This window comes from Lissotriton vulgaris, chromosome 9 (genome assembly GCF_964263255.1).
Source record: "Lissotriton vulgaris chromosome 9, aLisVul1.2, whole genome shotgun sequence".
NCBI classification, from domain to species: Eukaryota; Metazoa; Chordata; class Amphibia; order Caudata; family Salamandridae; genus Lissotriton; species Lissotriton vulgaris.
The window spans coordinates 617,552,424-617,577,265 of NC_141697.1; the positions used below are offsets into that span (position 1 = coordinate 617,552,424).

The 24,842-nt window shown below is 50.0% G+C and overlaps 1 protein-coding gene across 2 annotated transcripts in view; it reads left to right on the plus strand.

Moving 5' to 3' along the window:
* The window catches only part of PLD3 (phospholipase D family member 3), a 270,541-nt gene that overhangs the window by 59,901 nt on the left and 185,798 nt on the right, over positions 1 to 24,842 (plus strand). Inside the window, exon 1 of one of the 2 annotated variants that reach the window (XM_086938251.1) lies at positions 17,640 to 17,753. The exons of the other annotated variant lie outside the window; for it this stretch is intronic. The gene's annotated coding sequence lies outside the window, so the exon portion shown is untranslated. Of the gene's footprint in view, positions 1 to 17,639; positions 17,754 to 24,842 lie in introns of those variants that run through there. 2 annotated transcript variants of the gene reach the window in all.

The window sequence follows — 24,842 nt, forward strand, 5'->3', positions numbered from 1 at the left end:
GAGTATCGTAGAATGGACTATAGTGAAGTGGCGTAAAGTACAGTGATGCAGAGTAGATTGGCATAGAGTGCATTGACTTTGAGTAAAATTATGTATATTCCATTGGTGTAGAACGCAGTAACGTCTAGTCGAGTGGTGTTTCAGAGTAGACTGAAGTGGTGCAGGGTAGAGTGCAGAGGTGTAGAGTATAGTAGTGTAGAGTGCAGTGGCATGGCGTGCAGTGGTGCAGAATAGATTAGAGTGGAGTAATGAAGAGTAGAGTGGGGTGGAGGAGCATAGAGTGCTCTGTGTAGAGTGAAGGAGGGTGGCGTAGAGTTGAGTGATGCAGAATGCAGTGACGTAAAGTAGAGACATGCAGTGGCTTAGAGTGCAGGGGTGCATAAGAGAGTGGGGTAGAGTGCACTGGCATAGAGTAGACTGGTGGAGAGTAGAGAGGCGTAGGTGAAGTGGCATATTGTGGAGCAATGCAGAGTAGAAACGTCGTGGAGTGGTGCAGAGTAAAATTGAGTGGGGTAAAGTGGTGTGTGCATGGTGTGGTAGCACAGTGCCATTAAGACAACATATTTGCAATTGAAGTGACCGTTACATTTGCACAGACATAAAGTTTTACGGGGAAAAAAATATGTATACAGCGCACAAATGATAATGTGTTGAAATGTCATCACCTAGTATATTGATTTGTATTGGTAGTATTAAAATATTTGTTTCCACCATACTTCAGAATTACCAAAAAATGTGCTTCATTTGTGCTGTCCATATCCTGAAATATCTGCACAGTTAATTTACAGGCATTTACATTTTGTTTTGTGCTAGAAAACAAAATAACGTGGTACAGCACACCTCAGCCAGTAAATATAACATCCTTTCAGTCTCACATGGGTAACCAGCAGGATTGTCACATAAATTCTCTCACTTTGAAGTACAGAGGGAAAAGTAAACACCAGCTGCTTGGAAGACCGACCCTGACATTTGACCCTTTTCTTTGAATGCACACCAAATGTGACAGGCTAAGATTAAGATTTAAAGGTCTGTTTGCGGAAATTCAGTACTAGTGGAAGAATACAGTGAATAGGGTTTGGGTAAGGGAAAGGACGAACTCAAGCTGCATGGCCTATAACAAATTAAGCCAGCAAATCGAGAGCAACCACATTTGAGTTATAAACCACAAACCAATGATAAGCAATGCCCAGAATGCTTTCTCAGGGAAGCTTGTCCCCAAGATGGTGTTGGCAATCCAGACTGCTGCACTGTCTGGTAGGCCTCAATATAACAAGCATTTACAATGCAACGGTCTCGCCTTTGCAAAAGTTAGAGCTATTGGCATTGTAAATGACAACATTGTTATTTATGTGCTGGTTTTGAAAACAGATAAATAAATAGCATTGTCATTTACAATGCCAATAGCTTAATCTCTCGCAAATGCGAGACCTATTGCATTTGCACCCACACATACTCCGAGCCACAGACACACACACACACACACACACACACACACACACACAGCCCCACACACACACACACAGAGCCCCACACACACACAGAGCCCCACACACACGGAGCCCCACACACACAGCCCCACACACACACAGCCCCACACACACACACAGCCCCACACACACACACAGAGCCACACACACACACAGAGCCACACACACACACACACAGCCACACACACACACAGAGCCATACACACACAGCCACACACACCCAGAGCCACACACCCAGAGCCACACACCCAGAGCCACACACCCAGAGCCACACACCCAGAGCCACACACCCAGAGCCACACACACAGAACCACACACACACACACAGAGCCACATACACACACAGAGCCACACACACAGAGCCCCCCCACACACACACCGAGCGCCACGCACACACCACGCCACGCACACACAGAGCGCCACACACACAGAGCGCCCCACACACACACACAGAGCGCCCCACACACACACACAGAGCGCCACACACACACACACACATAGCGCCACACACACACACACAGAGCGCCACACACACACAGAGCGCCACACACACACAGAGCAATACACATACACAGAGCCACACACACACACAGAGCCACACACACACAGAGCCACACACACATACACAGAGCCCCCCCCACACACACACAGAGCGCCACACACACATACAGAGCACCACAGACACACACACACACAGAGCACCACACACACACAGAGCACCACACACACACAGAGCGCCACACACACAGAGCGCCACACACACAGAGCGCCACACACACAGAGCGCCACACACACACCGAGCAGAGCGCCACACACACACCGAGCAGAGCGCCGCACACACACAGAGCGCCGCACACACACAGAGCGCCACACACACACAGAGCGCCACACACACACACAAAGCGCCACGCACACACAAAGCGCCACACACACACAGAGAGCCACACACACACAGAGAGCCACACACACACAGAGAGCCACACACACACAGAGAGCCACACACACACACAGAGACACACACACACACAGAGACATACACACACACAGAGACACACACACACAGAGCCCCACACACATATACAGAGCTCCAGAGCATAATTCCAAGAGCCAGCAAAGGCTCGAAGCATAGGAACCAGGTTACACAGTATTCCCTTTTCATGGCTGCCTGTCCATCCTTCCTCCTGCTCCCTCCTTCCTCCTGCCCCCTCCCTCCTCCTGCCCCCTCCCTCCTCCGGCAGCATGTTCTGCTCTCTGAATCAATGATCAGTTGAAATTTCCAAAGCTGTTCATTCAGCATTCGAGCAGTCATTCCCAGTTTAGGCCGATCACCTACTTACCTATTCATTGCCCGAGTTGTCTAACCTCGTTCCCACAGCTGCCCCGCCTCTGCACATCTACTGAATAACACAGCAGCACTGCACATTCCCAAACAGCTGTGCTAACACCCCATGGGTCGCCAGAAATGTATAATAGCTGCTTAAGAGGCATCTGCAATTACATTCCCTGGGTGTGTAACAGTCTTTAATGACATTTCCACAATTGTAAAGAATCTAGAATTATGCGGTTAGGCTTCCTTGTAACCTTTGACATTGGTATTCACACTGCAAGCGTAACGGGATATATACAGCTACATACTACAGGTACATTTACACACCTACGTTTCCTGGCTGTGGAGGTTGCATCATCTAGTAATTCCAGTGTGTACACATGTATGGTTACATTCCACAGTCATTCCCTTGTATTAAGACATCTGGGACGGTACTTTCAGGGCATCCAGGCGTCTACAGCAACAATGCTTTGGCAGGCAGCCATCTAGGCTTACATTCCCTTTGTAGGCAGGCGCTAGTTACATTCCCTTCACAGACAGGCCTCTTGGCACTGTCCCCCATGAGGCCAGATATCTAAGGTTACACCCCCTAGGTAGGGAGCATCACTGGTTACATTCTCTGGGTATCCAGGCATCCTCCGCTACCCTCCTGGGGTATTGTGGTCCCTACACTGAAGGAGACCCACAGCCCTTTTTAAGTCTGGGGCTGAGACCCCATAGGGTCACCTTGGAGGGGACAAGGTGTTGAACACCTTCTGCATATTTGCGGCTCTGTGAATAGCGATCCTGTTGCTGTTTTGGGGGGAGGGTTGATGACTTGGAACATATGAGAGTGGGGGTGGGGTGTCAAAGGAAGAGCACACGCTTCAGTGGGAGAAAGCCTTGTGGCAGATTAGGAAGTGGGCGTGACCGGGTCACTGGCGAGAGGCGTCCACTGCAGGGTAAGAGGGGGCTGTACTCCCTTTAGCAGTGAGAGGGGGGCACAAATTAGTCAGTACATGTGAATGCAAAGGTGTAAATTAGGACCATCAGACTTTGGATCAATCTGCGTCTGACAACGGGAGGGGGTGCTATCCGGGACATATGTCTGGATGGAGAGAGATAATCCTCGAGAAGGCGGGACAGCGAACAGTGAAGGCACGCTATAGAGCGCCCCCTACAGCCCTGCAGAATGGACCAGCCGCAGCGCCTAGATGTGACTTCAGAGACCGTGGGAAGAAAACACACCCTGCGCTCTCCAAGTGAAATCATAAACACACCCGCGCTCTCCAAGTGAAATACGCAGCATTTTCAGTGAGCAGTAAAACTGTCTTGCGAGCCCAACTCTCCCCTCACGAGCCAGGAGTTTACAAGGGAAGTAGTCGCCTCAGGCAAGCCATGTCGGTGGGTGTGTGAGGGTGTGTGAGGGTGGGTGAGGGTGAGAGGGTGTGTGGGTGAGGGTGAGAGGGTGTGTGAGGATGGGTGAGGGTGAAAGGGTGAGTGAGGGTGTGTGGGGGTGAGTGAGGGTGACGGTGAGAGGGTGTGTGAGGGTGAGTGAGGGTGAGTGGGGGTGTGAGGGTGAGGGGGTGAGGGTGAGAGAGGGTGTGGGGGTGTGAGGGTGAGGGTGAGGGTGTGAGGGTGAGGGGTGTGAGGCTGAGGGTGCGAGGGTGTGTGAGGGTGAGGGGTGTGAGGGTGAGAGGGTGTGTGATGGTGAGAGGGTGTGTGAGGGTGAGAGGGTGTGTAAGGGTGAGAGGGTGTGTAAGGGTGAGAGGGTGTGTGAGGGCAAGAGGGTGTGTGAGGGCAAGAGGGTGTGTGAGGGCAAGAGGGTGTGTGAAGGCGAGAGGGTGTGTGAGAGCGAGAGGGTGTGTGAGGGCGAGAGGGTGTGTGAGGGCGAGGGGGTATGTGAGGGCGAGGGTGAGTGGGGGTGAGGGGGTGTGAGGGTGAGAGGCTATGTGAGGGTGAGAGGGTGTGTGAGGGTGAGAGGGTGAGAGGGTGTGTGAGGGTGAGAGGGTGGGTGAGGGTGAGAGGGTGGGTGAGGGTGAAAGAGGGTAGGAGAGGGAGGGTGAGAGGATGGGTGAGGTGTGTGGAGGTGAGGGGGTGTGAGGGTGTGAGGGTGAGTGGGTGAGAGGGTGTGTGAGGGTGAGAGATTGTGTGAGGGTGTGTGAGGGTGTGAGGGTGTGGGGGTGTTGGGGTGTGAGGGTTAAGGGGTGAGAGGGTGAGTGGGTGTGTGAGGGTGAGGGTGTGTGAGGGTGAGGGGTGTGAGGCTGAGGGTGTGAGGGTGAGAGGGTGGGTGAGGGGGTGTGAGGGTGAGGGTAAGTGAGGGTGAGAGGATGTGTGATGGTGAGAGGGTGTGTGATGGTGAGAGGGTGTGTGAGGGTGAGAGGGTGTGTGAGGGTGAGGGGTGTGAGGCTGAGGGTGTGAGGGTGAGAGGGTGGGTGAGGGGGTGTGAGGGTGAGGGTAAGTGAGGGTGAGAGGATGTGTGATGGTGAGAGGGTGTGTGATGGTGAGAGGGTGTGTGAGGGTGAGAGGGTGTGAGAGGGTGTGTGAGGGTGAGAGGGTGTGTGAGGGTATGCGGGTGTGAGGGTTAGGGGTTATGAGGGTGAGGGGGTGTGAGAGTGAGGGTGTGTGAGGGTGTGTGAGGGTGAGAGGGTGTGTGAGGGTGAAAGAGGGTGGGTGAGGGTGAGAGGGTGGATGAGGTGTGAGGGGGTGTGAGGGTGAGGGGGGGTGAGGGTGAGGGGTTGTGAAGGTGAGAGTGAGGGTGTGTGGGTGAGAGGGTGTGTGAGGGTGTGTGAGGGTGAAAGGGTGTTTGAGGGTGAGAGAGTGTGTGAGGGTGAGAGAGTGTGTGAGGGTGAGAGGGTGAGTGTGTGAGGGTGTGAAGGGGTGTGAGAGGGTGAGGGAGTGTAAGGGTGAGGGGTGTGAGGGTGAGGAGGTGTGTGAGGGTTAGAGGATGAGAGGGTGAGAGGGTGTGTGAGGGTGTGTGAGGGTGAGCGGGTGTGTGGGGGTGAGAAGGTGAGTGTGTGTTAGGGTGTGTGAGGGTGAGAGGGTGAGTGAGGATTAGAGGGTGGGTGAGGGTGAGGGTGAGGGTGGGTGAGGATGAGAGGGTGGGTAAGAGTTTGAGTGAGAGGGTGAGTGAGGGTGAGAGGGTGAGTGAGGGGGTGTGAGGGTGAGGGGGTGAGGGTGTGTGAGTGAGGGTGAGTGTGTGTGAGGGTGAGGGTGTGAGGGGGAGGGGTGTGTGAGGATGAGAGTGTTGGGGGTTTGAGGGTGAGGGGGTGTGAGGGTATGAGGGTGAGGGTGAGGGGTTATGAGGGTGAGGGGTTATGAGGGTGAGGGGGTGTGAGGGTGTGAGGGTGAGAGAGTGAGGGAGGATGAGGGGTGAGGGGGTGTGAGGGTGAGGATGTGTGAGGGTGAGGGTGTGCGAGGGTGAGGGTGTGTGAGAGGCTGTGTGAGGGTGAGAGGCTGTGTGAGGGTGAGAGGCTGTGTGAGGGTGTGGGGCTGTGTGAGGCTGCGTGAGGGTGAGAGGCTGTGTGAGGGTGGGAGGCTGTGTGAGGGTGGGTGAGGGTGAGACAGTGGGTGAGAGGGTGGGTGAGAGGGTGAGTGAGGGTGAGGGGGTGTGAGGGTGAGGGGGTGTGAGGGTGAGGCGGTGTGAGGGTGAGGGGGTGTGAGAGGCTGTGTGAGGGTGAGTGGGGTGTGAGGGTATGAGGGTGAGGGGGGTATGAGGGTGAGGGGGTGTGAGGGTGAGGGGGTGTGAGGATGAGAGGCTGTGTGAGGGTAAGAGGCTGTGTGACAGTGAGAGGGTGGGTGAGAGGGTGAGTGAGGGTGAGAGGGTGAGTAAGGGTGAGAGGGGTGTGAGGGTGAGAGGGTGTTTGAGGGTGAGAGAGTGTGTGAGGGTGAGAGAGTGTGTGAGGGTGAGAGGGTGAGTGTGTGAGGGTGTGAAGGAGTGTGAGAGGGTGAGGGAGTGTAAGGGTGAGGGGTGTGAGGGTGAGGAGGTGTGTGAGGGTTAGAGGATGTGAGGATGAGAGGGTGAGAGGGTGTGTGAGGGTGTGTGAGGGTGGGAGGGTGTGTGGGGGGTGAGAAGGTGAGTGTGTGTTAGGGTGTGTGAGGGTGAGAGGGTGTGTGAAGGTGAGACAGGGTGGGTGAGGGTGAGAGGGTGAGTGAGGATTAGAGGTTGGGTGGGTGAGGGTGAGGGTGAGTGAGGGTGAGAGGGTGAGTGAGGGGGTGTGAGGGTGAGGGGTGAGGGTGTGTGAGTGAGGGTGTGAGGGGGAGGGGTGTGTGAGGATGAGAGTGTTGGGGGTTTGAGGGTGAGGGGGTGTGAGGGTATGAGGGTGAGGGTGTGTGAGGGTATGAGGGGGTGAGGGGGTGTGAGGGTGAGGGGGTGAGGGGGTGTGAGGGTGAGGATGTGTGAGGGTGAGGATGTGTGAGGGTGAGGATGTGTGAGGGTGAGGGTGTGTGAGAGGCTGTGTGAGGGTGAGAGGCTGTGTGAGGGTGAGAGGCTGTGTGAGGGTGGGAGGCTGTGTGAGGCTGTGTGAGGGTGAGAGGCTGTGTGAGGGTGGGAGGCTGTGTGAGGGTGGGTGAGGGTGAGACAGTGGGTGAGAGGGTGAGTGAGAGTGAGGGGATGTGAGGGTGAGGGGGTGTGAGGGAGAGGGGGTGTGAGGGTGAGGCTGTGTGAGGGTGAGAGGCTGTGTGAGGGTGAGAGGGTGGGTGAGAGGGTGAGTGGGGTGTGAGGGTATGAGGGTGAGGGGGGTGTGAGGGTGAGGGGGTGTGAGGATGAGAGGCTGTGTGAGGGTAAGAGGCTGTGTGACAGTGAGAGGGTGGGTGAGGGTGGGTGAGAGGGTGGGTGAGGGTGGGTGAGAGGGTGAGTGAGGGTGAGAGGGTGAGTAAGGGTGAGAGGGGTGTGAGGGTGAGGGTGTGTGAGGGTGAGGGTGTGTGAGGGTGAGAGTGTGGGTGAGAGGGTGAGTGAGGTGTGAGGGGGTATGAGGGTGAAGGGGGTATGAGGGTGAAGGGGGTATGAGGGTGAAGGGGGTATGAGGGTGAGGGGGGTATGAGGGTGATGGGAGTATGTGGGTGATGGGGTGTGAGGGTGAGAGGGTGTGTGTGTGAGGGTGAGAGGGTGTGTGTGTGAGGGTGAGAGGGTGAGAGAGTGAGTGAGGATTTGGGTGTGGAGGAGAGGGTGTGTGAGGGAGAGGTGTGTGGGGGTGGGAGGGTGTGTGAGGGTGAGAGGGTGTGTGAGGGGTTGTGAGGGTGAGAGGGTGGGTGAGGGTGAGAGGGTGGGTGTGGGTGAGAGGGTGGGTGAGGGTGAGAGGGTGTGTGAGGGTGAGAGGGTGGGTGAGGGTGAGAGGGTGAGTGAGGTTGAGACGGTGGATGAGGGTGGGTTAGAGGGTGAGTGAGGGTGTGAGGGTGAGGAGGGGTGAGAGGGTGAGGGGATGTGAGGGTGAGGGCGTGTGAGGGCGTGTGAGGGTGTGTGAGGGTGAGGGGGTGAAGGTGAGGGGGTGAGAGGGGATGAGAGGGTGAGAGAGCGGGTGAGGGGGTGGGTGAGGGTGAGAGGGGGTGAGAGTAGGTGAGAGGGTGAGGTGGTGGTGGTGGTCACTCACTTACCGTTCACGTCTGTAGCAGCCGTTCCTTCATCTCACGGGCGGGGTGTGCCCACACACAGGACTGTGGGTTCGGCAGACGAGGGGGTCCCCACAGAGAAATTATTGTACCGAGTTATTTTTAAAGATGTTCTTGTATTGGTGAGGTATCTGAAAGGGTTGATGCGTTTCTTGATGGGAAATGTGTGAAATCTGTAGGGTAGGCTTGAATGCTGGCAGAGTCAACTCGTCTTTCATTCTTCTGATGTCGATACACTGAGTACCTTAGATTGGAGAAATAGTGACAACTGATTTAGCGCTTTTCCTGATTTACTGCGCTATTAAAGATAAGTTATTATCATTTTGTCTGGTAATGTGTGTGTATACTGGGTTGTAGTTTCCAACACATCAGGCTTTCTACATTTTGTTGTTTTATTGTTTTTGTGTTGCTTCAAGCAGCGCCAGCACAGAGGCTTCAACTATCTTCCTAATGTACAGCTGGGTTATTTTATTCCATACTCTCAAGTTGAAGAGTGAAGCCTAGTTTAAAATGGAAAAAGTATTGCTGCCTGTCTTTTGTCTGTAAGCCCCCGGCTTTTCAGACTGGGGGCGTGTTTTTGACCTAAAAATATCAAAGAATGTAAACAACTGTCAAAAACAGCCCCCCACCCAGTCTGAAAAGGACGGGGCTTAAATAGAAAGAAGAACGTCACTAGGACCTCTTCTCCAATGGCTGGCCACCGTTTAGGAGGCCAGCCAATGGAGAAGAGAGGCGGGGCTTAACCTCGCTAGTGATGTTCTCTCTATCCCATTAAATCTCGCCAGCTCGACTGCACATCTGCGCAGTCTTTCGCAGGCTGAGACCTAAAAAAGGGGGTTGGTAACAAATTCACAAAATTGAGCCTGATTCTGAGGCTCCTTCAGTTCATAGACTCTCCGTACTAAAACACAAATTGGCATCATGACGTTATAAGATGGGTTGATAATGGCTACCACCAACTGATCAGTCGTTTTCACTAAGACCCTCTGCCAAATCCAGGGTCAGCATTGTTCATAGTCTACGTCTCATTTGTCTGACATCATCCAGGTCATACTGAGGTGAACATACAGTATCCATCCTGACTAGCAGCACCTCATTACTGATTTCCCACACAGGATCTCCTAGAGCTCCCAAGATCAGGACTGTCCCCCGAGGCCTCTCCAGAGCGGTGTAACGAACTGGCAGACTTCTTGTTAGGAAAAACTATAAATATATACACTGCATTTCCCAGTTCACTACACCCTAGTGAACTCCTTTCAACGGACAGGCCCCCACTTTATCCAGAATACATACTTAAGGAATTCCCAGCCTTGAATCTGGCTAAGCTGTCAGAAATTCTTTCTCAAATAAAATCAAACTCCCCCCCCCCTTAGATCCACCCCCCCCCACATTCTACGTAAAGCAAGAAACGTGATACTCCCCACCATGTTAGAAATGGTAAATCTGTCCATCGCCACTGGATTAGTCCCCTCACCATGGAAATATGCCATGGTGAAGGCTTTACTAAAAAAACCTAGCTTGTACCCTGATGATTTCGGTAACTATTGCCCCATCTCTTTGCTTCCTTCAATTATTAAGATCCTGGAAAAACATGTGAACTCGACCCTCTCTGACTTTCTAGAAACCCATGACCTCCTGCACCCTACCCAAACCGGCTTCCGTCCTCATCACGAAACTGAAACGGCCCTTCTTGCAGTGGTCCAGGAATCTAAGCTGATTCTTGATCAAGGAGGAGCAGTGGCCATTATCCTCCTTGATCTGAGCTCCGCTTTTGATAGTTAATGTTTACATCCTACTGGAGAGACTCAGGAGGTTGGGTGTCTCAGGTGAGGCAGTTACCTGGGTCCAATCCTACTAAGACAGCAGAATTGTTCAGGTCTTCTCAGGGGAGTCGACTTCTAGAAGATTAGCGCTCAGCTGCGGAGTCCCACAGGGATCCTCCCTGAGCCCCACATTGGTCAATGTGTACATGCGGCCAGTTGCTGATATCAACCTGCCACCTAGAAAAAATTCATCACTTATGCAGATAACACGCAGCTGGTAATCACCCTCAATGGTCCCCGAAACTTTCCCTCAAACTTAAAACCTGTTTGGAGAAAGTGGCCTCCTGGATGGAGCACTCCTGCCTCAAGTTAAATGGAGGAAAAACAGAACTAATGCTTCTGGGCAACACCTCTAGCATGGACCTCAAACAGATATGGCCCACCAGCCTGGGTCCTGCCCCAACCCCAAAGACCAGGATCAAAAGCCTGGGACTTTGGTTAGATAACTCCCTTAAGTTCGAACACCAAGCAGTGAGAGTGACAGCGGCTTGCTTTGGCACTATCAGATTACTTCGTAAGGTTCTCCCTCTCCTTCCGATGAGTGCAAGGAGGACCCTGATACTGGGGGTGGTACATAAGAGCGCCTAAAGCAGCAATAAGGAAGCTCCAAGTCGCACAGAATTGCTCTGCTAGACTGTTGCTGGGGGTTCCGAAAAAACAGTCGGCCAAGCTGGCCCTGAAGACCCTACACTGGCTACCAGTTTTGGAAAGAGTAAAATTCAAGGCTCTGTGTATAGCTCATGAGGCCTTGTGGGGAAAATGGCCTGCTATCAACAGCTCCCTCATTACCTCCTACCGCCCCAGAAAATGCCTTTGATCGGCCAATCTCAGCCTCGCATTCATCCCTAAAATCAGGAGGGTAAGAAGTGGAGGGAGATCTTTTTCTTACAATGTAGCCTGACTCTGGAACACAATTACCCTACAACTCCGCTCGGAATCTCGTCATCTTCCCTTCCAAAAACCTCTCAAGACCTGGTTATTCCAACACGCTACCCAATAATCCGACCATATACCCTATTGTCTAGCCGCTAGCGCTGGGATGCCCTAGGGTAGCTATGCACTTTACAAATGCTAAAATAATAATAATAATAATAATAACTCCACTCTACGACTCTTACACCACTCCACTCTGACACTCTACTCCATCCACAACACTATGCCACTCCACTCTACGCCTCCCCATGACACACTGCTCTACACCACCCACAACTCTCTATGCCATTCCCTCCACGCCAACGTCCTCTACGCCAATTTTTGCCATGTTGAACAGCTGCCATGCTAGTGTACAAGATGGCCAAACACATTGGCCAAGCCAATAGCTCTTGCATGGACGAGAGCTATGACATAATCTGTCTTTCCTGTTTGTTCTGCTCTTAAATTGCAGCTCACGAGATATTCGAGTCCAGTTTTCAGTCGACATATTTTAACTTAATGAAAATGAGATTTGTAGAGCGCTGCAGCTGCCCTGAGGCCTCCAGGCGCTGGAAACAGAAAAAGCCCTCATAAGGTTACTATTCATTAAACATTAAACAGGAGAGTTTTTAGCTGTTTGCGGAAGCTGGTTAGGTTGGAATTGTTTCTCAACTGCAGAGGGAGGGTGTTCCAGAGTTTGGAGACATTGTACGAGAATGAGCGTCCTCCTGCTCTGGCTCTGCAGATTCTGGGAATTTTGGCTAGGAATGCCGTTGAGGAACGAAGAGTCTTGTTGGGCCTGTAAGGAGAAATCAGGGAGCGGTTGATATCTGGACCCATTTTCCAGAATGTCTGGTGGGCAATGCAGAGCGCTTTAAATTTTACTCTGTCCCTAACAGGCAGCCAATGTAAAGTTTTTAGGCCAGTTTTTATTGAGGTCCTCCGAGGGATTCCCAGCAGCGCCCGGGCAGCGCAGTTCTGGGTGCGTTGAAGCTTTTGTAGGGTGTAGTCTGGTGCTCCAAGGTAGAGGGCGTTGTTAAAATCCAGACGAGATTGGATGAGGCCCTGTATAATTATTTGTTTGGCCTCGAATCGGAGGAGGGGAAGGACTTTTTTAATCACCCTAAGGAAGCCAAAACAGGTGGCTGATACCTTATTAGCCTGTGTATTAAGGCTCAGAGATTTGTCGAGCCAGACTCCTAGGCTTTAGATGTTATCTCTGGGGGGTGGGGCCATACCCATACTTGATGGCCAGATCAGCTCTACGGTGGCGGGGGAGGCCGGGCCCAGGAGCATGAGCTCAGTTTTGTCATCATTGAGCTTCAGGCATGAGCTCATCATCCAGCTCTTTACGTCCTCCAGACAGGCCGCTAGGTCTGGTGGAGACTGGAGGCCGCTCTTCTGTGCAAGGGAAACCACCAGCTGGGTGTCGTCCGCATAGGAGATGATATTGACACCATGCGGACGAACAATTCCAGCCAGTGGCTTCATGTATGCATTAAAGAGCGTAGGGCTTAAGGAAGAGCCCTGCGGAACTCCGCATCCCAGAGGTCTACTGGATGAGCGGGATGTGCCGTCGAAGACCTGGAAGGTTCTATCTGATAGAAAAGATTCCAACCATGTCAGGGCATCTCCGGTCACTCCTAAGTCGGCAAGGCGGTTCAGCAGGATTTTGTGGTGTACCGTGTCGAACGCGGCACTCAGATCGAGGAGGATCACTGCCACTGACACCCCTCGATCCAGGATCCGTCTTGCCTCCTCAGTCACGGCCAGTAGGGCGGTCTCTGTCCCATGTTTAGTGCGAAAGCCCGTTTGGGAGGAGTCGAGAAGGTGGTTTTCCTCGAAGAACGTTGTCAGGATGGTATTGACGTGCTTCTCCAGAATCTTGGACGCCCATGGGAGAGATCGGGCGGTAGTTACTGGGGTTGGCTGGGTTAAGGGAGGTTTTCTTTAGTAGAGCTCGCACCATTGCGTGCTTCCAGGTCGTGGGAACTGTCCTGCTCACTATGGAGGAGTTCAGTAGGTCCAAGAGGGTAGGGAAAATAGTTTTGCTGGCCAAGCCCAATGAACCTGGAGGAGCAGGGTCACATGGGGAGCCGGTTTTTATTAGGTCGAGCTGATGTGGCATTCATGCGAAGCATGAATGCGTCAGCTCGACAACTTATGTTGCCGGTATTTAGGAGAGTGGACAGCAGTCAGACGCGCGCTTTCCCATTGTCAGATTTCACCTCTGGAGCGCGCGTCTGAGCTGCGCTTGCGCAGAGCACAGCCCTCGCTCACACACAGACACAGGCAGCCCCCACCCCTCTGCATGCACGCACGCACACACACACAGGCGCGCGCATGCACACGCAGGCACACTATCCCCTGCCTCGCATTCTCTCAATCACACACAGTCACGCATGCGCAAACACATGCACACACACACACACGCGTGCACACACTCCCGCCCCCTCCCCTCCCCCACAGGCATACACACAGGCACGCACGGACTTCACATTAGCCCTGGGCCCCACTCACCGACTGCGCTCTTCCGGCGGGGCTCCTCTCGCGCTCCGCTCCTCACGTCGCGGCGCGTCTCGTCTCCTCTTCTTAATCGGGGCTCCCTCAGGTCAGAGGAGCCCCGCAACAGGCGCCACACTCCTCCTTCTCCCTGGCCCCCTCCTGGGGACCCGGGCTACCCAGGACCGGCAGGGCGCTCCATGCGCCGGCGTCTCACGGACCTCAGGAGGCGGGACTTCCGGTCGGCCGCGAGCGGATTGGCCGGCCAGACAAGAGCTTCCGGGTCGCCGCGGGTCTCGCGTCTCTTCCGCCTTGTTTGTTATTTGGATTAGAACGAGTACTTTTTTTGCCGCAGCCCTTATCACAGACGCACTTGTGTTCGAGAACAAAAACGGAGCGACAGAGTATAAACACATTATTAAGCTTAAAACTAAGTTACTAATTAATTGTAGATCGTTTAACGTATACAACGTTTAACAATTAAAATATAGCAGGTTCATTTTGCAGTGCTTTTACAACTTGCGTGATAGAAAATGACTGATTAAGCTTAAGGGAAGTCAACTCTTGCACATTGTGGTGGAACCGATGCATAGTATTCGCCTCACATCTCTGAAAACGTTCACGCATACGCCCTACATATATATTGCTTTCTCACCTTGCAATCTGAAAATTGCGCAGTGGCTGGTTGTCCCAAGGATGCAGGCTCTCCTCTTGGGAAACGTGGGAGTATAAACTTTATGATCAAATTAGTGGAATAATTTAAAATGCATAGCTTATTTTTGATAGACTGCATGTTGATGAGGAGTCTTGTGATTCTTTTTGACACAAGATCCGTCGTGAGGCGTCCTTCTAACCATTTGAGCATTTAGGCGCTTGCTTATATTCTTTACAGTTGTCTCCATTTATTAACCAGTCTAGTCAACGAAGCGCTACTGAGCATATCAATGTAATGAATCCTTACTATTTCCCATTTAATATCAGGTCACATATTGTTAATGCAGGTAAACTCTCCTGTGTTACAATCAAAATTAGGTTACCTCTGAAACAATATTTTTCTACGGGTCCTAAGTTGATATTGTGATCACCCCCACTGGGTGTTTATCCGAAAACACTTTGGTCTTGTGTCTCCACTCCTAAGTATGCACACAGGCTCCGAAAGGTATGTCATGCATCTTGTATGCTCCGTGTCAGCATGCTGAAACTGCGCAGTTGTGTGATGACCCCCTCACTCTCACACACCCTCACTCTCACACCCCCTCACTCTCACTCTCACACCCCCTCACTCTCACTCCCCCTCCCCCTCACACCCCCTCACCCCCACACGCCCTCACACACCCTCAGCCTCACACACCCTCACCCTCACCCACCCTCACCCTCACACACCCTCACCCACCCTCACACACCCTCACCCTCACACCCCCTCACTCACCTTCTCACCCTCACTCACCCTCACACACCCTCACCCTCACACACATCCGCACACACCCTCTCACCCTCACACACATCCTCACACACCCTCTCACCCTCACACACCCGCACCCACCTCACCCTCACACACCCTCACCCTCACACACCCGCATCCTCACTCTCCCTCACCCCGTCACCCCTGTCACCCCCCTCACCCTCCCTCACCCTCTCACCCTCACAACCCCACACCCTCACCACCCCATACCCTCACAACCCCACACCCTCCCCCTCACACCCTTGCACCCCTCACCCACACTCTCACCCCCTCACCCTCACCCCCCCTCACCCTCACACCCCCTCACCCTCACACACCCACACCCTCACACACCCTCACCCACCCTCACCCACCCTCACCCTCACACACCCTCACCCTCACACACCCTCACCCTCACACACCCTCACTCACCCTCACCCCCCTCACCCTCACACACCCTCACACACCCTCACCCTCACACACCCTCACCCCCTCTCACCCTCACACCCCCTCACCCCCTCACCCTCTCACCCCCCTCACCCTCACACAACCTCACCCTCACACACCCTCACCCCCCACCCTCACACACCCTCACCTCACACACCCTCACACCCCCTCACTCACCCTCACACCCCCTCACCCTCACACACCCTCACCCTCACACACCCTCACCCTCACACACCCTCACCCTCACACACCCTCACACCCCCTCACTCACCCTCACACCCCCTCACTCAACCTCACACACCCTCACCCTCTCACCCCCTCACCCTCACACCCCCTCACCCTCACACACACCCTCACCCCCTCTCACCTTCACACCCCCTCACTCCCCCTCACCCTCACACCCCCTCACCCTCACACCCCCTCACCCTCACAAAATCACTATGTGCTACCACAGCATCACTAAACGCCACAGCATCACTCGTTTGCCATCACAACATCACTCAGCGCCACCACATCATCAATCTCTGCGACCATTCAACAACACCTGGTTCAAATATGCTCTCTCAATGTTTGAAGCTTTATTACAAATGTAACAAAAACATGTTAATATTTCACTTCTGTTCTTGGAATTTCGTCACAATAAAATACACTGAACATAATCTTCACAAAAGTTATTTACAAAACTTTAACCACTTGGCTGCTAAGGTACAATTACTCTGGTGCTGTAATTTCCATTGAAAACAATGGAAAGTCCATGACGAGTTACCCTTGTCATTAGCGGCGAAGAGGTTAAGCTATTGCCATTATAAATTACAATAACTTTCATTTAATTATTAACTATTGAAAAAAATTAAAAGCCATTGTTATTTGTAATATCAATACATGTAAGTCACGTAAATACAACACATATTGCATTACAAATGCTATAGGTCTCTCATTTGCGAAAGTTATAACTATTGGCATTGTAAATGACAAAGCTATTAATTTAGTGATTTTCAAAAACAAAATATAAATAAAAAAATTGTCATTTACAATACCAATAGCTCAAACTTTCCTAATGCGAGACCTATTGCATTGCAAATGCTTGTTTGTTGTGCCAGTTTCTCTAAGGTTTCCAATGATATCAGGGGAAAGGACTCCAGCCACTTGTTCGTGTTTGAGGTTGAGTGCGAGCATTGGACAGGCGAATCGGTGGGTGGGTTGGGGAAGGAAAGATAGATTTTATTAACTTTTTGAAAGAAAAATTCCACCAGATCATTGCACTTGGACGGTGAGTTGTTATTATCTGTGGCAGGTGGGGGAGGTTTGATCAGGGAGTTTACTATACGGTATATTTCTTTTGGTTTAGATTTAGCCGTAGTTATTTTAAGGTTGTAATAGGCAGCTTGCAAGGTTTTTATGGCCAGCTTGTAGTTCCTGATCATTTCCCTATAGGTGGCTTTTTCTTCAGGATTATATGATATGCGCCATTTCCTCTCCTGTCTTTTACAGAGGCGTTTATGGTTTCTAAGATCTTCTGTATACCATGGGGCTGTTTTACTATGTCTCTTGGATCTTGATGGGTATACTGGAAGAACTGAGTCAAGAGAGGTGGTTATCCACTCATCACATTTTATGTTGTTTGAGGTTGGGTCTTGGGAGAGAGCAGGTCTAGTGGTGCAGAGAGCCTGTATCCAATTGTCAATGGGAAGTTTTGACCAGTTGTGGGTTTTCCTAGATGTGAATGAGAAAGGGTTTTCTGTGTGCAACCAATTCAATACATTTGCTATGAACTTTGAACTTTTAAAAAAATCGTTCAATTATATATTGTGTATAATTTGTCGATTTTTCTAATGAGTCTCCATTTAAAAGAAATATGTCTAGCTGTTTTTATTTCTCAATAGACATGCTGATCCTTCGATTTCCCCAAAGAACAGAAGTGAAACTTTGTTTCTTTCATATGCCAGAAATGCTGCCCAAGCGCTATTCACTTAACCCTTATAACGCCGCCTTATTCACTCAGGCACACGGTCAAACACCAACGGCCTCCCAGCCCCCAGTCTAGGATATTGTGTAGAGAAAAATAGGAAGTTTCATATTGCTGCTGATTCAGAACTCCGAAAACAGTGGGTAACCACAGGCATGTGCATATGATAAAAGACAAGAGGTCCTGTTAAACCCTTTTCAGACGCTTCTGAAGCCAGCAGCTCGAAGGACGTCCGAGAAGACTGCCGGTCTGAGAGCTCCAGGTAGGCCGGGTAGCCATAACATGCTTGTTGAAGAAGGGTAGGAGAATGGGAAGTAAGAAAAGACGGGTGAGGAAAGACAGGACAGCAGGTGAGAAAATGCAGCCAACATGGAAGGCAAGGGATATCTGGCAAGTGGGTGAGAAAACGCACTCGACAGGCAAATACTGTGGAAAAGGGCATCCGATATCACAGTAAATGAGGCAGGCAAATTCATTCAAGACACAAGGGAGTGAGCAAGTGGGAAAGGGAATCTAACACACGAAAGTGAGGTGATGGCTGTGAGCGTTGTGGATAAATCTACTGCTCACATAGCGGGGGATATGCACGAAGGGCTGTCCAGAAACAAGGTGCATCTAATACACAAGGAGAATAGCGATCTGGGCATCCAGTGGGGCAAACAAATCATGCAGATATGGGTGTGAGTGGAGTAAATAAACACATCAGACGCTCCGGGAGACCAGAATTACCTGAATTTTCCCGGATTCTCACAGAATTTTTAGGCTGACAGAGAAAAGACTCGATGTAATAGAAAAAACGAATTTAATTTTCAAGTGATTTATGTTTAGGGTCTGACCAAAAACGGCTTTAGATGTCTAGATGACTTCAGGTTACCAGTTCTAAAAAAAAAAAAAAAGAAACACAGTGCGAGTGACCTTCATATCGGTCACTTAGTTTCATTAATTTTTAGGCTCCCCCTACCAAACAGCGCAAGCTCTCTGATTGTGATAGATCATTTGTGGGTGAAGCAGAACTTGCAGTGGGCTTACAGGTCTTCCATTGCTTACCTGTGGTTGGCATTATCGTCACTCTCATTCTTGCTTGTTATTCAGCGGCTTGCCTTCCTCTTTTTCTCCTCTGTAGCGTAGCCTTTTTACTATCCATCTGGTTGGCTGGCTTGTATCCTTCCGCTGCCCACTTTTAGGGTACTGCTTTTTTTTTTAGGTCGAAGCCTGCATTGCAGGGCATGGCCCTGCTGCAGGCAAAGAGATATTGTGAGCAGGGGATTTCAGTATAGCATGAAGCCACGCCCCTTTTTTCCATTGGCAGGCCTCTTGAAACGGAGGCCTGCCATTGGAAAAAGCTCCTGTTTAGCAGATTTGTCTGCTCTGGATCCCACCTCTCGAGGACTCCATGACCTGCCTTACGGTAGCACGGCAATATTTTCAGAAATATTGCCTTGGCAACCATGAGGCAGGTCGGGGAGTCCTGGAGGGGCGGGAATCCGTATCGTGCGTTGCAAGTAACAATTATCACAGCATGAGACCCCACTTATCACAGCATGTCAACAGGCGCCCCAGGCTGCTGGAGCACTCAACTATAATTAATGTGCAGTTGAGTGCTCCAGCAGTGTGGGGCGCCTCTCTGTATTCTGTGATAATTATCACTTTGGGGCCTCATGCTGTGATAATTAGGGCGGCATGCTCTATTTGCAGCACTGAACATTTTCAAAGAAGGCGAAGCAGCGACATTCATTGGAGACACTCACCCTCACTCACCCTCACACCCTCACCCCCCTCACTCGCCCTCACCCCCCTCACTCGCCCTCACCCCCTCACACCCCCTGACCCCTCACACACCTCCTCACCCTCACACCCCCTCACTCTCACACACCCTCACACACCCTCTCACCCTCACACACCCTCTCACCCTCACACCGCCTCACCTTCACACACCCTCACACACCCTCTCACCCCTCACCCTCTCACCCTCTCACCCCCTCACCCTCTCACCCCCTCACCCTCACACCCCCTCACCCTCACACCGCCTCACCCTCACACCGCCTCACCCTCACACCGCCTCACCCTCACACCCCCTCACCCCGCCTCACCCTCACACCCCCTCACTCTCACACACTCTCACCCTCACACCCCTCACACACCCTTACACACCCTCACTCACCCTCACACCCCCTCACCCTCTCACCCTCCCTCACACTCACACCCCTCACCCTCACACCCCCTCACTCACACACACCCTCACCCCCTCACCCTCACACCCCCTCACCCCCTCACCCCCTCTCAACCTCACACACCCTCACTCACTCTCACACCCTCACACCCTCACACCCCCTCACCCCCTCTCAACCTCACACACCATCACCCTCAAAAACCCTCACCCTCACACACCCTCACCCTTACTCACCCTCACTCACCCTCACACACACTTACACACACTCACACACCCACACACCCTCACATACCCTCACCCGCATAGCATAACAAAACATAGCATAGCATAACGAAACACAGCATAGCATAACAAACAAAAGCATAGGATAGCAAAAGCACAGCATAACAAAACAAAGCATAGGATAGCAAAACAAAACATAGCATAACAAAACAAAACATAGCATAGCAAAACACAACAAAACATAGCATAACAAAACACAGCATAACAAAACATAGCATAACAAAACATAGCATAACAAAAACAAAGCATAACATAACAAAGCATAGCAAAACAAAACATATCATAGTAAAACAAAACATAGCATAGCATAACATAACACAACAAAACAGCATAACATAACAAAACATAGCATAACATAACATAAAACAAAGCATAGCATAACAAAACATAGCATAACAAAACATAGCAAAACACAGCAAAACATAGCATAGCATAACAAAACAAACCATAGCATAACATAACAAAGAATAGCAAAACAAAACATAGCATAGTAAAACAAAACATAGCATAACATAACACAACAAAACAGCAGAACAAAACAGCATATAACATAACATAAAACAAAGCATAGCATAACAAAACATAGCATAACAAAACATAGCAAAACACAACAAAATATAGCATAGCATAACTAACCCCTTAAGTGCTGCGTCGGGGCATTGGCCGACGGCAGCACTACCTCCCCAGTGCTGCGCACGACCATTGGACGTCCATTCAGCACTAGTTCGAATGGACAGCGCAGCACTGGGGAGGGAATTGCGCCGCAGCTAAGGTGCTAAACGCAACAAAACCTAGCATACATAACAAAACACAGCATTGCAAAGCATAGCAAAGCATAGCATAAGGAAACACAACAAAACATAGCATAGCATAACCAAACACAACATAGCATAGCATAACAAAACAAAGCTTAGCATAACAAAACATAGTATAACAAAGCATAGCATAGCAAAACACAAAACATAGCATAGCATAACAAAGCATAGGATAGCAAAGCTAAACATAGCATAGCATAACATAACAAAGCATAGGATAGCAAAACAAAACATAGCATAGCATAACAAAACATAGCACAACATAACAAAACATAGCATAACAAAACACAACAACACATAGCAGAACAAAACATAGCACAACATAACAAAGCATAGCATAACAAAACAAAGCATAGCATAACAAAACAACAAAACACAACAAAACATAGCATAGCATAACAACACACAACAAAACATAGCATAAATAACAAAACATAGCATTGCAAAGCATAGTAAAACCTAGCATAGCATAACAAAACACAACAAAACATAGCATAGCATAACAAAATACAACATAGCATAGCATAACACAACATAGCATAGCCTAACAAAACAACGCTTGGCATAGCATAACAAGACATAGCATAAAAAAGCATAGCATAAAAAAGCATAGCATAACAAAGCATAGCATAACAAAGCATAGCATAACAAAACATAGCATAGCAAAACAAAGCATAGCATAATAAAACAAAACATAGCATAGCATAACACAAAATAGTATAACAAAGCATAGCATATCGAAACAAACACAACAAAGCATAGCATAGCATAACAAAACACAACATAGCATAGCATAGCATAACAAAACAAAGCATAGGATAGCAAAACTAAAAGGAGCATAGCATAACAAAACAAAGCATAGGATAGCAAATCAAACATAGCATAGCATAACAAAACATTGCATAACATGACAAAACATAGCATAACAAAACACAAGACATAGCATAACAAAACAGCAAAACACAACAAAACATAGCATAGCTTAACAAAACACAACAAAACACAGCAAAACAAAACATATAATGGCATAGCAAAACATAGCATATCAAATACAAAAAAAATAGCATAGCATAGCATAACAAAACATAGCATAGCAAAACAAAGCATAGCATAATAAAACACAACATATAGCATAGCATAGCATAACAAAACATAGCATAGCATAACAAAGCATAGCATAGCAAAACATAGCATAGCATAACAAAGCATAGCATAGCATATAATCTATTGCCCTCACTCTATCTGTCTATCTATCGCCCTCACTCTATCTGTCTATCTATCGCCCTCACTCTATCTATCTAATCGCCCTCACTCTATCTATCTGTCTGTCTATCTATCTATCTATCGCCCTCACTCTATCTATCGCCCTCACTCTATCTTGCTATTGCCCTCACTCTATCTATCTATCTATTGCCCTCACTATCTATCTATCGCCCTCACTCTATCTATCTATCTATCTATCTATCTATCTATCTATCTATCTATCTATCTATCTATCTATCTATCTATCTATCTATCTATCTATCACCTTCACTCTATCCATCGCCCTCACTCTATCCATCGCCCTCACTCTATCTATCTATCTATCTATCTATCTATCTATCTATCTATCTATCTATCTATCTATCACCTTTACTCTATCCATCGCCCTCGCTCTATCCATCGCCCTCCCTCTATCCATCGCCCTCCCTCTATCCATCGCCCTCCCTCTATCCATCGCCCTCCCTCTATCCATCGCCCTCACTCTATCCATCGCCCTCACTCTATCCATCGCCCTCACTCTATCCATCGCCCTCACTCTATCCATCGCCCTCACTCTATCCATCGCCCTCACTCTATCCATCGCCCTCACTCTATCCATCGCCCTCACTCTATCTATCTATTGCCCTCACTATCTATCGCCCTCACTCTATCTATCATTGTTATGTTATGTTATGTTAAAAATTCTTATACCGCGCACGTTCACCGAAACGGTTTCTTGGCGCTCATAACAGATACGGCGGTCAAGGGCAGGAGTTTCACTCAAATGCAGCTGTAAAAAGGAACGTCTTCAGTGTCCTACGAAAACATTCATAGGTGAGACAGTGACGAAAGGAAGAAGGGAGGGAATTCCAAAAGGTGGGGGCTAAGAAAGAAAAACGGAGACCACCGTGTTTCTTACGTTGAATTTGGGGGATGCACAAGAGATTATCAGCAGAGGAGCGTAGATTACGGGTTGGTATGTACCGCTTTAGGTTGGAGGAAATGAAGGCAGGTGCAAGATTGTAAAGAGCTTTGAAAATAGTGCATCCAAGTTTAAAGATGCAACGTTTGGCCACTGGAAGCCAGTGAAGACTCCGTAATAGCGGCGAAACGTGCTGATGCTTAGGCTGATGGAATACTAAGCGAGCGGCCTGATTTTGTATCAGTTGTAGCCTCTGGAGCTGATAAGCGGGGATCCCCACGTATAGGATGTTAGCGAAGTCAATCCTGGAGATAACAAGAGCCAGGATGACTAAGATGAGGGCATCTCTAGTGAGAAATCTACAGATCTTACGAATCCTGCGCAGGTGGAAAAAGCAGGACGATGTGACCGCCGAGATCTGAGACTTCATAGATAGATCTCCAGAGATGACAACACCGAGGCTTTTCACAGAATTGACAGGTCGAGGGAGGACCCCAAGTGAGTGGGGCCAGAAACTGTCATTCCAGGGATTGGCCGGCCCGCCCACCAGCACAAGTTCGGTCTTTGTGGGGTTTAGCTTGAGCTGGCTGTGAGCCATCCAATCGGAGATGACTAACATGGTAGTTTGAAAGTCTGTAAGGGAGGAGGAGGAGGTATCAATAGGGAAAATCAACTGCAGATCATCTGCATAATTAAAAATTGTTGCAGAGGATTTGCGGAGGGAAACCATGAGGGGCTGCATATATAAATTAAAAAGGAGAGGGGATAATGCTGAGACCTGAGGGACTCCGCAGGAGAGAGAAGAGAAGGAGGCAGAGAAAGTAGAGAGTTGTACAGCTTGGGAACGCTTGTCCAAGAAAGAACGGATCCAGTCAAGAGCCACGCCCTGGATGCCGGCGTTAATGACACGGTCGATCAGTATAGAGTGATCGACCGTGTCAAAAGCCGCCGACAGGTCCAGCAGGACGAGGGCTTGAGAGATGTTGTTGTCGGCACCAGTTCTTAGAGTGTCCATAACGGCAGCAATGACCGCCTCAGTAGAATGGAGAGGGCGGAAACCGGCCTGCTGGGGGTCCAGAAAGGATGAGCTCTCAATGAATGCGCCCAGACAGCGAGTAACATGAGTTTCCAATATCTTTCCCAGATAGGGGAGAAGGGAAATAGGCCTGTAATTACTCATGGCCGAAGGGTCTGCGTTGGCTTTTTTTAGAATTGGTAGCACCACTGCCTGTTTGAAGGAGTCAGGGACTACTCCAGTGGCCAACGAGGTGTTAAGAAGAGTCAAGGCAGGGTCGGGGCAGGCCAAGAAGATATCTTTAAGGATCTGGGGAGGGCAGCAGTCATTAGGGGACCCAGAACTGACTTTATGCAGGAGTCTCTGGAACTCGGTAATAGAGATAGGGTGGAAGGTATCCAGATGCTGCGGATTTTTGGGGGGTAACGGAAAAGAGAGGGATGATGGGGGCAGAGGAATATTATTTTTGATGGTGGCGATTTTATCCTGAAAGTAAGTGTTTAGTGCATCACAAAGATCCTGGGTAGGCACGGGGGGGGAGAGTGACCCGATCCGGAAGGGAGAGCTCATTAACAATAGAGAATATATCTTTTGCCTTGGAGGCAGACTCCATTATTTTACGGGAGAAATAAGTAGTTTTAGCCTTGAGAATAGAGGATTTATAGATTTTTAGGAGGTTCATGAATTCAAGCTTGAGAAGGGGATCATAATTGCGGCGCCATCGGCGCTCGGCCTGGCGAAGAGCCAATTTGCCGAGTTTTAACTGATCCGTGAACCATCGCTGAGCGTCATGAGGGCGCATAGCTTTTATGGATTTTAATGGGGCTATAGAGTTGCAAGCCGACAACAGCCATTGTTCAAGGGTGGAAGCTTGATGAGTGGCTGAGCCGGAGAGCAAGGGAGCT